Raw genomic sequence first — 13654 nt, 5'->3', positions numbered from 1 at the left:
CCTTTCCCTCCTATTTCATTTTACTCAACCAACATTTATCAAACACCCAACATGTGTGCCAACACACTCTTCAAGTACTTGCCATCCACCAGTGAGCAAAATGGGCAAGACTCCTGCTTTCGTGGAGCTAACATTCTCATAGGGGAATGTTAACAATTGAAAAATAAACATAATAAATAAGCAAATGACATAGGATGTTAGAGAAGTACGGAAAAGGAATAAGGAATTCAGGATTGGAATTTTATGAGTGGTCCTGGGAAGTTTCACAAGGGATTGAGGAGAAAGTCCTACAGATGTCTGGTAAGGGAACCTTCCAGAACAACATAACAAGCAGAGTCCTGAGACTAAAGCCAACTTTGAGTACTGGAAAACTCTACAAGGAATGGTGTGAGGCTGGAGTGGAGGCAGAAAAGCGAGTGTTAATAGTTGAGAGCAAGGCATTATGGGTCAGACTGTGTGGGCCCCTGTGGGCCTTCTAAGGACTTGACTGATGTGGGAAGAGTGTGTGGGGTCCTTGAACCCTTCAAAACAAAGGGAGTGAATTCAACAAAGTCACTTTACAGGCCCAAGGTGAAGTTATAGTCACTTAACAGGCCCAAGGTGAAGTTATTAAGAAAAAGAGACGTTTGCACAGACACAAGTAGGCAAAGCCTCCGTTTGGGGTGGCCTTATATTATTCTTAGAATTTCTTTGGAGTTGGATTGGTTTGCTGTGGAGAGTGTTAACCATATCTACCCCCAACTCTGGTTCCAGCCTAGTGAAGGTTCCATAACAGTGACTTTTGTTAACCATCCCGCTCCCACCTCCAGCTCATCCTGAGGGCTGTGGTCTGGGTGACAGCCCAGGTACAGGGCTTCCCCTGCAGGGGTTTTCTCACCCACCAGCAGAGGTCTCCCATGCTGTCAACTCAGAGGCGCACAGAGGATTTTATTAGGGATTTTTTCACACTCCCAGGAATGCAATTGGAGCCAGTTAATGGTTAGTCACGAGGAGGGGGCAAAGGGAGTGCAATTCATTGGTTGGTTTCTTTCTTTTTTTTTTTTTTTTAAAGATTTATTTATTTATTGATACAAGCACTGGGGTACAGTCAGAAGTGCGGGAGGGTGAGAGAATTCACCAGAGCTAGAGCAGGGAACAGAACAGGCAGAATGACGAAGTGCACTGCTGAGGGGAGCAGCGGGTAGCATGAGAGTTCTGCGCGCCATGTAGGACCCTTGCCCGGCGGCCGGGGATTGAACCGGCGGTGCAGAGGCTGCGGGCAGCTTCGCAACCCAGCACTCAACCGCTGGGCCACCGGGGAGGCCCTGGTTTCTTTTTTTTTTAAGATTTATCTATTTATGCATACAACATTTTATTTATTTATTTATTTATTTTAAGATTTATTTAAGATTTATTTATTTTTATACAAGATCTGGGGTACAGGCTAGAGGCGCAGGAGGGTAAGGGGATTCACCAGACACAGAGTGGGGAGCAGTACAGGCAGAGCTACTGAAATATACTGCTGAGGGGAGCAGCATGGGAGACATGAGAGGTCTGCTGCGCCATGTGGGTCCGCTCCCTGGCTGGGGATCGAACTCGTGCTGAAGTGGCTGCGGGTAGCTTCATAGTGCTGAGACTTAACCCCCTGTGCCACCAGGAAGGTGCTCAGTGGTTAGGGGAGTTCTGTGTTGCAAAATGGAGGGGATCCGACTACAATGGGAAGTTGGAGATCTTGGGGAGATGGACTGGTGAATGCAGGGGGCGTGTATGGACATGTTTTAAATGATTCCCTCTAGCTATTATATGATGAATAGACTGAAGGGATGGGGATAAAAGCAAAGATAGTCAGGAAGCTCCAGCAAGTGGAGATGCTGGCTCACACAACTTAACCAGTGGAGATGGGAGATGGTGGTGAATTTGAAATCCATTGTCATGCATGAAGTTTCAGATGCTGGGAGGAAGAGGATGTTCAGGCCCTGTTTCAGGGATAATAGCTCATCTTTTAACACTCCTTTCTCAACCTGACACCCCCTCACACACAATTACTCTTGGATCCCATCACAATCAGGAAGGGATCCCCCTTTTAATAACATAACTTTAGCTACTTTAAGCAGAAAAGGCTGCTGGTTACTGGGAGGTGAATGCATACCTCAGAATCAATAGCAAGTCACAAAATCAGGTGAAGAAGATGGGGGGAGGATCTTTGGTAGGAGAACATCAGCCAAGATAATGACCAGAACCTTCGCCATGGGCTACTGCAGCCACCCCCACCCCACCCGTCCCCCAGGTACCGAATACCACAGCCCTGGGACTCTTGACCCATGATTGCCACTGTGGACATCTTCCTAATTGTGTCTGTGTTTCTGTGTCAACTCCCCTCAAGCAAGATTCAAGGTTCCATGCAGGAAGATGCAAAGAACCAAGTCACTCTCAGATGTTACAGCTTTAGGGCTCGAAGAATAAATGGCCCCTGCATGTAGGCAGGAGGAAAAGATTTTCCCCTAGTAAAGAGTCATACAACAGGGAATTTTTCCAAAATTGGGAGAGATTTTTGAGACTGGGCATGTAATGAACAACACATGCCAGGATGCACCTGCTATGAATCGAGTCCTCCGGGAGCAGAGGCTTGGAGGGAGGTAGGCTGCATCCTTCTATCGGGGGTACTATGTGGGAAAGACAGAAGAGGAAGGTAGCAGAATGGGTCAGGGAAAGTCTTCTGGCAGCCACCTTGCTAGTAGGGGTGTCTCGTGTTGGGCAATAAGGGACATCCCTGAACACCAGTTGGTCACCATTGCTGGGGGCTGCTTTCTTGGAAGAATGTGCCCTCTGCTCCCAGCTGAAGGTGCTGCCTCTGGAAGCTGTCCCCCATTGTGCTCCTTGCAGCTGAATGCCAAGTCACCCTGAAGGGATATCTAAGAGGAACACCCATGCCCTCCAGACACCAGCTACAAACATCCATCGTTCCCGCCTCCATACACTCCTTTCACAAACGCTGCATGACAGAGCTGCCCATACCCTGTGCAAGTGCACAATCGAACATTTTTAGCTGTTGAAAAACTTATCTCTGGTGACCTTACGTATAAGTGTAACACACAAAGCAGGAGAGAGAATTTCTGGCCCTTCTCTCTTGGGGGAGCATAAGGAAGTACTAAATCATCAAAAAGACTTCCCTGTCATCAATGAGGAAAGCCACCAGACTGTTTCTAGAAATCCTGAGGGCCAAGGTAGCACAGACATTCAACACACATGCCTGCTCTAACTGAGGCGCCATGGAGGCTCCTGATGCTGTAAGTGACCAGGGCAGACACACTCGCTGACCCATCTCTGCACAGAACCCCAGGGTGGCCAGACTCAAGGCTGTCATGTTGAAGAGAAGCCCAAGGGATTTGGGTTCACAGCAGATGGTCTGCAACAGGTTTGAAAGAGCTGATATCCCTTTTATTTCCTGAAAGTTGTTTATTTCACTGGAGTAAATGCTCTCGTCTTTCTACTGTCCCTGGCAGGAGGAAACAAACAAGACACGGGCAAGAGAGGACATTGTGTGTATTTTCTAATGGGCCTTTATTTTTCTTTTGGCCTCTTAAAAGTTTTATGGAGATGTAAGTCACCTATCATAAAACCTACCCACTTAAAATGTGCCATGAAATAGGTTTTGATGTACTAGCAGGTGCAGCCATTACTGTCACCACATTTAGAACATCATCACCTCAAAAATAAACATCATAGGGCCTCCCCTGGTGGCGCAGGCGGTTGAGCGCTGCGCTCTGAAGCTGTACGCAGCCTCTGCAGTGCCGGTTTGATCCCCGCCGGCCTTGGAGCAACCCACATGGCGAGCAGACCTCTCCTGTCTCGCCCGCTGCTCCCCTCAGCAGTGTATTTCGTCAGTCTGCCTATTCTGTTCCCCACTTTGTCTCTGGTGAATCCTCTCACCCTCCCGCACATCTGGCCTGTACCCCGGTTCTTATATAAATAAATAAATCTTAAAAAACAAAAACAAAAACAAAAACAAAAAAATAAACATCATAGGGCCTCCCTGGTGGTGCAAGGGATTAAGGACAGCACTATGAAGCTATCCACAACCACTGCAGTACGAGTTTGAGCCCCAGCCAGGGAGCTAACCATATGGTGCAGCAGACCTCTCCTGTCTGGCCTGCTGCTCCCCTCAGCAGTGTATTTCAGTAGATCTACCTGTTTTGCTCCCCACTCTGTCTCTGGTGAATCCTCTCACCCCTCACACCTCTGGCCTACACCCCAGTCCTTGTATGCATAAAGAAATAAATCTTTAAAATAAACAAACATCATACCTTTGAGGTATCATCCCTTATCAGTTACCCCCTTCCCTACCCTAAGCAACCTCAAATCTACTTTGTGTCTAGACGCACTCTCCATTGCTGATTTTGCATGAATGCAAACATGTGACTGACTTCTTCCACCCCACATATTTTCAAGATTTGAGCTGGCGGTATTACGTGGACCTTCATTCCCTTCAATGGCTGGATAAAATTTCATTGTATGGACACACCACCTTTTGCTTACCCATTCATCTGTGGAATCTGTCCCAGGGATTTAAAAAGTTCATAGTTCATAGCTGGTATTTGTCCTAGGGACCAGAACAAAACTATCACAAACTGGGTGGTTTGCAAACAGGAACAGAGGTGTGACACATGACTCAGCTCCATGCAGATCAAGATGGAAGGGCTGCTGTTGACAGGCAGAACCGTGTTGCTTAAAAGCAGCTTAGCAAGTAGACAGATGTGTTTGAACACTCACCCATGGATAACTATAGAATAGAGACTTTGCATTCTTTGTTCCATTCATGGTGATGGCAAAGGTGAATTTTGAGAAGGTGTCAAATATCACTGACTCTTTGAGAACCTTGCACCACTGCCCCATGGAGAGTCAACACAGAATTCAATGGCATTATTTAAAGTTGCTTTTCTATCAACCAGTTCCAGCCTGAAATCTGGCACAATAACTAGATGGGCCACTCTTTAGACACCTTTGTCCACTGTGCTTTAATTTTAATAAAAACTCCATTCTTTGACTATTTACTAATTGTATGTCCATTTGTGATGCTTTCTTACTTATAGGAGGCAATGGTGGGCTTAAGTCTGCCAAAAATTTACCTCTGCACCAAGCAAATCTTGCACACCTGGAGTAAATGTGAAGCAAACTACTTTCCCCTTGTTCATATACTAACAAAACTTTTGGAAGGAATTATTCAAAAACTGAGCTTTAAATTCTTACACGTTCCATGATGTACTGTTTCAATGATTAAATTTGACCCTTTTGAGAGAACACAGATGGATAAGTGCCTGGGAATCAGAGAAGGGTGAGTTGCAAAAAAAGGCATGAAGGAGTCTGTCAAAAAGCTGTTCTACATATTGATGATGGTGGTGATGGGTATGGTCAAATGTCGGTTTTAGGGCCTCCCCGGTGGCGCAGCGGTTGAGCGCTGGCTTGCGAAGCTGCCCGCAGCCTCTGTGGCGCCGGTTCGATCCCCGGCTGCTCCCCGGCCACCGGAGGAGGGTCCCACATGGCGCGCAGACCTCTCCTGCCGCCCGCTGCTCCCCTCAGCAGTGTACTTCGGTCCTTCTGCCTGCTCTGCTCCCCGCTCTGGCTCTGGTGAATTCTCTCACCCTCCCGCGCTTCTGACTGTACCCAGTGCATGTATAAACGAAAACAAAGAAAGAAAGAAAGAAAGAAAGAAAACATGCCTCTATAAAAAAAAAAAAAAATGTAGGTTTTACAGTCTGTAAATTATATGTCAATTTTTTTTAAAAAGATTTATTTATTTATTTATTTATTTATTCATTTATTTATGCAAGCACTGGGTACAGTCAGAAGCACAGGAGGGTGAGAGAATTCACCAGAGCCAGAACAGGGAGCAAAGCAGGCAGAAGGATGGAAGTACACTGCTGAGGGGAGCAGCAGGCAGCAGGAGAGGTCTGCGCACCATGTGGGACCCTCCTCCGGTGGCCAGGGAGCAGCGGGAGCAGCTGGGGATCGAACCAGTGCTGTAGAGGCTGCGGGCAGCTTTGCAACCCAGCGCTCAACCACTGTGCCACCGGGGAGGCCCTATATGTCAATTTTTTTTAAAGATATATTATTTATGCATACAAGAACTGGGGTGCAGGCCAGAGGTGCAGGAGGTAAGAAGATTCACCAGAGACAGAGTGGGGAGCAGAACAGGTGGACTGACTGAAATACACTGCTGAGGGGAGCAGTGTGTGAGACAGGAGAGGTCTGCTGTGCCATGTGGGTAGCTCCCTGGCTGGGGGTTGAACTTGTGCTGCAGAGGCTGCAGATAGCTTCAAAATGCAGGGAGGCCCTATATGTTAATTCTACTGCTGAAATTACATGTCAATAAATATGACTTGAAAAACTTTTTAAATCCCAGAAATGTCTTGCCTTCCAATTCTGAGGATAAGAAGTCATCAAGCTGTTGGCAGAATCTTAGTCCCCCTAATACCTATGGGATAGGATCTTTCTTGCCTCTTCCAGCTTCTGGTGTGTGCTAGTAATCCTCAGCATTCCTTAGCTAGTAGAGGTAACACTTTGTTGTTGACATGCAACAAACACAGGGCCCTCTTTGCCCTGTGTGTCTCTGTCTCCTCTTATGAGGACACCAGTCTTACTGGAATAGAAGGGATCCAAGCTAGTGACCTCATTATAAATAAATGAAGTGAGAAAACAGTAGAAATGATCAATGAAACTGGGAACTACTTTTAAATATATATTTAGTATAGAATATACAATAATATATTTCATATATGTAAATATTTGGCAACAAACCCTCAGGAAGTAGCAAAGAAAAAAGAAGAGTCAAATAAATAAGACCTGAAATGAAAGGAGACATGCCAGCTGATACCATAGAAATACACAGGCTTGTAAGAGATGACTAAAGATAATTACATGTCAACAAACTGGATCACTAAGAAGACTTGGATAAAATCCTAGAAATATACAGCCTACCAAGACTGAATCATGAAGAAACAGAAAAATCCAAATGGACCAGTAATAAGTGATAATCTACACCCCTTGTTCACTGCAGCATCCTTCTCAATAGCCAAGGGAGCTACCCACATGACGGGACAGACCTATCTCACCCGCTATTCCCCTCACCAATGTACTTCAGTCAATCCACCTGTTCTGCTCCCCACTCCGTGTCCAGTGAATCCTCTCACCCACCCTCCATCCGTACCTCTGGCCTGTACCCCAGTTCTTGTATGCATAAATAAATAAATCTTTTTTTTTTAAAAAGACAGAGATAAAACAGTGAGTTTGCTAATCCTCAAATTACAAAGTGTGCCAACTACTTTGTGTGCATTTCCGCAAGATTTTAAGGTCCCAATTCTTAAGACTTACCTGAAAACCAAAGTTGGCTCAGAATTGATATCTGCATTCAGAAATTGTTGAAATTCTCAAGAAAGAACAAAAGCTGCCAAAAATGAGACCAAACACCTCAAGAGAGCCCAAAGCCATGCTGTCCTCAACAATGAGTGTAAACCTCAAGAATTACAGTCAAGGACCTCCCCGGTGGTGCAGGTAGTTGAGTGCAGTGCTGTGAAGCTGTCCACAGCTTCTGCAGCACGGATTCAATTCCTGGCTGGCCAGGGAGATAGCCACATGGCATGGCAGACCTCACCTGTCTTGCCTGCTGCTCCCCTCAGCAGTGTTTTCAGTCCATCTGCCGATTCTGCATCCCATTCTGTCTCTGGTGAAATCTCTCACCCTCCTGTATCTCTGGCTTGTACCCCAACTCTTGTATAAATAAATAAATCTTTAAATTAAAAAAAAAGAATTGCAGTCAAGTGAAGGTGTCAAATTGAGTTTTATGTGAAGTGATTTCACTCAAAGCTGTTCTTGTTCCTCTTAGTACGTCCAACACCCAACCTGGTAGACTACAAGATCATGTACTGATTAAATGATCTTGCTTTGTAAACAGACAGATCTAGATTCCAACTGTTGATCTCAGCAGCCTCCGCTTCTTTATTTGTAAACCATAGGTAATAATTTAATCTATCTCAGAGTTATTGGGGAAATTAAACAAGGTGACACATGTGGATCACTCAGTTAGTTATTGGCACATGGTATTCAATGACAGCTCTAATAAAAGAATTCAGTCATTATTATCATTGACTTGTTATAAAATGCCATTTATTTTATTCCCGCTTCCATGTCCTCTTCCCAAATTAAGTTCCTGAACCAAAACAAAAATACAACCTATTGAGTGAGAGAAAATATTTGCACATTATACTAATGATAAGGGGCTGTATCAAAGATCTGCAAAGAGCTTACACAACTCAATAAAAGCAAAACAAACAACCCAGTCAAAAAATGGGCAGAAGAGCTAAAAAGACACTTCTCCAAAGGAAAAATGCAAATGGCAACAGGTACATGAAAAAATATTCAGTATCACTTATAGTCAGGGAAATGCAAATCAAAACCACAATAAGATACCACCTCATACCAGTAAGAGTGTTCCATATTTAAAAAGTTGGCAACAACAAATGCTGGTGGAGCTGTGGGGGAAAAGGAACTTTCTCACTCTGCAGATGAAAATGCAAACTGGTCCAACCACTATGGAAAACCATAGGGAGGTTTCTCAAAAGATTAAAAATGGATCTGTGATGCCACCCAGCAATTCCACTCCTAGGTATCTACCCACGCAATACAAGAACACTTTTCAAAAGTAAACATGCACTCCAATGTTCAGTGAAGCATTATTTGCAACAGCCAAAGTATGGAAACAACCTAAGTACTCAAATATACATGCATGTATTCAGAAGATGTGGTAAATATATACAATGGAATACTTCTCAGCAATCAAAAAAGGTAAACTCTTGCCATTTGTAGCAACATGAATGGAGCAGGAAGGGATTATGCTAACTGTCCTTCAGAAAAATATTGGATGGTTTAACTTACAAGTGGAATAAAGGGAAACGGAACAAAGGGTGAGGAAAAAGACAAAACTTGCAGGTAGGCCATAGATCTGAGGCATCCAGCAGCAGACGGGGAGGGAAAAGCATCAAAAAGGGGAGGGATGAGCACAAGAGACCATGGTGACAATTCATGGGTGCTGTGGTCATGGGAGAATTATACGGACTACATCTGAGGGGAGAAATCAAACACTGTACAAAATGAAAAACAATGTAAGAAATTTTTTTTAATTAAAAAATAAAGTTTCGGGCCTCCCCGGTGGCACAAAGGTTGAGTGCTGGGCTGCAAAGCTGCCCGCAGCCTCTGCAGCACGGGTTCAATCCCTGGCCAGCAACGAGGGTCCCAATGGCGTGCAGTCCTCTCCTGCCGTGCCCACTACTCTCCTCAGCAGTGTACTTTATCAGTCTGCCTGTTCTGCTCCCCGTTCTGGCTCTGGTGAATTCTCTCACCCTCCTGCGCTTCTGACTGTACCCAGTGCTTGTATAAATAAATAAATAAATAAATAAATCTTTAAAAAAAAATAAAAGTTTCATGATAAAAAAAGTAGTGAATTGCATGTTATGTATTTCTCATAATAATAAAACATGTGTTCATTATTTAAAAACAAAACCAAAATAGGTTTCTAGGGAAAACGTTTTGACTTCAATACCAGGAAACATTCAGAATGTAAGTTCCATGGGATTGGATGTTGGATGGTTTTATTGACTCAGCGCTTAGAACTGTCCCTGGTATATTAGTATTTGCTTAAGAAATAAACCACTTAAGGGCCTCCCTGGTGGTTCAGGGATTAAAGACAGCAACTATGAAGCTACCACCAGCCACTGCGGCACAAGTTTGATCCCGGCTGCCCAAGGAGCTACCCACATGGCGCAGCAGACCTCTCCTGTCTTGCCTGCTGCTCCCCTCAGCAGTGTATTTCAGTCAGTCCGCCTGTTCTGTTCCCTGCTCTGTCTGGTAAATCCTCTCACCCCCTGCAACTTGACTTATACCCCCACTTCTTATATGCATAAATAAATCTTTTTTTTAAAAAAAGAAACCACTTAAGCAAGTTTTCTTTCCATTTCCCCGTTCTACTCAGAATAGGCTGTCCTCTCAAGAACATAGATTTCCCCTATAATCTCTCCAATGAAGATTATTTATTTGAACATCTTCAGTGAAGTTCAGAGTCAGCAAGCAGGGTACTCTAGTTTCTCAATACCACTTCAACATTCGTGAGCATAGACATGAAAAATGCTCTTAAAACCTTGTCAGTTAAACTCCAACATTAGGGTCATGCCAGCTTCCATCTCCAGCAATTGCCTATTCTCTAGAAGGTGGTCATCTCTCCTGTGTCTTCACATGCCAAGTAATTTCAGATTTTGACCTGAGAAGGGTATTACATGTAATACAAATAGAGACTCTGCATTCTGTTATGTTCCGTTAAAGAATATTGATTTGTTTTGTTTCAGAGAGCCTTTACCTTGGCTGAGCTCAAATGCTCAGCTCTGTTCTCATCTCATTTCAATTCTTTTAGACCTAGGTGGTACCACTTGGAATATTCCAACACACTAAATAATTCAATGATCAGTCAGAAATTTGGGATGAGTTTACATAGATTTTGGGGCTCCCCAACTCTTTGGCTGTCTCCTTTTTTGAGATTCTACTACAACAACCATCAGAGAACTCTGTCTTCTTGGTTCTCAATTCTGAAAAGCTGCAAAGTTTCCATCAGGGTTTTATCCAGCTGAAAGATACTGTTCAAGACCTGCCTGCTATAATAAACTGGAAATTCCTTTTTTCCAGCCCCCTTCAATGTCTGCCTTTTATCCGTTTTTCAGCAGTTTCATGGAATTGGGTTTTTTAAAATGTTTTTCTCAGAGTTTAGACTATTTTCAGTATGCTTGATCCAACAGGAGCTATTCAATCATTATTAGTACTTTCTAAACTCCTCAAAGTACTTCCAGACTGTGACCCTTCCACCCTCTTATAAAAAAAAATAATCTTTTCTCCTTTGAGTCTCTCCCCTCCATCCCCATATCCTATTAAACTTTTCCCCTCTATTCCAAACTCTGCCATTCCCCTGGGAAGGAGTCACTTCAGTGTCAGTGGAAATGAGCTGTCCAAACAGACAGGAAGAACCTTGACTTTTCTTCTTTGGCCTTCTCCTCCACTCCATTTCAGAAAACACTCTCACGGACCCACCCTAATCCTTTCCATCACTCTGAAACGCGATACACAAACATTTCATTCTCTGACCAAAACCTTATTGTAGAACTAGGCTTACTCACCATCTCACTGCCAAAGGTGAGGGTGGTAATACTGGCTGACCAGGTATTGGTCAACATTCCAAAGAATGAAAAAAGAAAAAAAAAAAAAAGAAAGAAAGAAGATAGAAGGTCAACACTCCACTCCATTAAAGTTTTTTTTTTTTTTTTTTTTAACATTTTGGAATATTTTGTTTCAGATTTTAGGGAATTTTTTTAAAGAACCATAGAATATCAGGGCCAGTTTTCTGATGTTTCATTAAAGAAAAAAGGTAGGGGGCCTCCCCTGGTGGTACAGGCAGTTGAGCGCAGTGCTGTGAAGCTGTCTGTAGCTCTGCAGCGCCAGTTCAATCCCGGCTGGCCTGTGAGAATCCCACATGGCATGGCAGACCTCTCCTGTCTCTCCTGCTGCTCCCCTCAGCAGTGTATTTCAGTCAGTCTGCCTGTTCTGTTCCCCGCTCTGTCTCTGGTGAATCCTCTCACCCTCCCGCACATCTGGCCTGTACCCTGGTTCTTGTATGCATTAATAAATAAATCTCAAAAAAAAAAAAAAAGAAGAAAGAAAAAAGGTAGGTCTTGGTAGATTAGAGTAATGGTTAAGAGAACGAAATTTAGAACCACATAGGCTACATCCAGTTGTCAAATCCAAAGTAACTCACATCCAACTCCTGCTAAATGAGGATGATAAAACCAGCCTCAAAGGCATGCAGTGAGGATTTTAATAAGATCATACACAGAAAAAGCTTCCCATAGTAAGACAAGAAGCCCTATGAATGATAAAATCAAGTACAGAACTACTAGTGTTTGAATTTAAAGTCCTCATTTGGAAATGTTTTGAAAGCAGTTACTCAACACTCAAAACTGATGGTTTCTCAACACTGAATGTACTAATTGTCACTAAACTGTTCGCTTTTAAATGATGGGTTTTATGCTACATGAATTTCAATGTATTTTTTAAAAAAGGATTTTCAGGCCTCCCTGGTGGCACAAGGGGTTAAGCAAGGCATTATGAAGGAATCCACAGCCTATGCAGCATGAGTTCAATCCCTGGCCAGCCAGGGAGAAACCCACATGACTAGGCAGACCTCTCCTGTCTCACCTGCTGCTCCCCTCAGCAATGTATTTCAGTCAGTCTGCCTGTTCTGTTCCCCACTTTGTCTCTGGTGGATCCTCTCACCCTCCGCATCTCTGGCCTGTATCCCTGTACCTTGTATGCATATATAAATAAACCTTTTAAAAAAAAAGGATTTTCATTTGGAACAGTCATAGATTTGCAGTGGGCATGGAAATCTTAAGAGTTTTGGGTCAGCTGGGAGTAGAGCATAGAAAGTTGAAGGTTGAGGTTGGTGGGGGTACAGGGGGTATAGCTATCAAGTATACCTGCTCTGTTCCATCCATCTCCCAAGTCCAAGATTGATTTTCTTGGCTCTCTCTGCCTGGGTGACCCTCCTCTCTTCTCCTACCTGTGAATTCATCCTGTGTGAGACCCTGTTCAGACCATGCCTCCCCTAAAGAGCCTTCCCAAACCTCAACCCTACGTGGTCAATTGTTACAAATAATTGCCCATGAATATTTCACAGGATCATTGACAAAATGCAGACATTTTTAGCAAAATGGAGGGGGTTTGAGAGAATTATGTGTAGTCAAGCAAGTCAGAAGGATAAAAAACAAATACTGGAAATTTACATAGCAGTTATTTTGATACAATAAAATACCTGATATGATAAAATATTTACAAAAACTAGTGGACATCAATAAACACCAAGCAGATTTGAGCGTAGAGAGGGTAAGAAGGGGGGCGAGGAGATGGAGGGAAGGTGTGGGTTGGTGGAAGGATATTCACGGGACTATTGAGGTATTTAAAATTATCTGGGTCTGCTCTCCCAGTCAGAAATTTCTAAGAATAGAGAGTGTGCATGGTTCATTAGCAATTTCCTCAATATCTCCCGCCTAAAACTTGTCCCTGGTCTGCATCCCTAAACCAGTGGATGACACCACCATCTGAACCCCCACACTAGATTCCTCCCTTGCTTTTAACCCAGGAACAGCCAAAATGTAACCAAATGAGGGCCTCCCTGGTGCCATAAGGCATTGAGTCTCAGTACTCTGAAGGTCTCGCCAGTCACTGTAACAGAAGTTCGAGCCACAGCCAGTGAGCTACCCACATGGCGCAGCAGACCTCTCCTGTCTCTCAGCTGCTCCCCTCAGCAGTGTATTTCAGGGGATCCGCCAAATCTGCTCCCCACTCTGTCTCTTCTGAATATTCTCACAACCCCCACCCCGCACCTCTGGCCTATACCCCAGTTCTTATATGCATAAATAAACAAAATGAATCTTTAAAAAATATAACCAAGTCAGAATGAGTTCTTCCTTCCATCTCTTTCTCCAGCCCATCGGTCCTCCCTATCCTCTCTCACCAGGACATCTACAGAAGTCACTGCTACCTCTCTTGATGTGTGGTTGTGTCGCCAATAGTCTGAAGAAACCTT

The 13654-nt window shown here is 43.9% G+C and overlaps 1 protein-coding gene across 1 annotated transcript in view; it reads right to left on the bottom strand.

The window, feature by feature from the left end:
- The window catches only part of LOC119248645 (cytochrome P450 2G1-like), a 343966-nt gene that overhangs the window by 179002 nt on the left and 151310 nt on the right, over positions 1-13654 (bottom strand). The window lies entirely within an intron of this gene.

The sequence above is a fragment of the Talpa occidentalis genome, unplaced genomic scaffold, assembly GCF_014898055.3.
Source record: "Talpa occidentalis isolate TD23 unplaced genomic scaffold, MPIMG_talOcc4v2.1 talOcc4.17, whole genome shotgun sequence".
NCBI classification, from domain to species: domain Eukaryota; kingdom Metazoa; phylum Chordata; class Mammalia; order Eulipotyphla; family Talpidae; genus Talpa; species Talpa occidentalis.
This window is presented reverse-complemented; position numbering and strand designations above follow the sequence as displayed.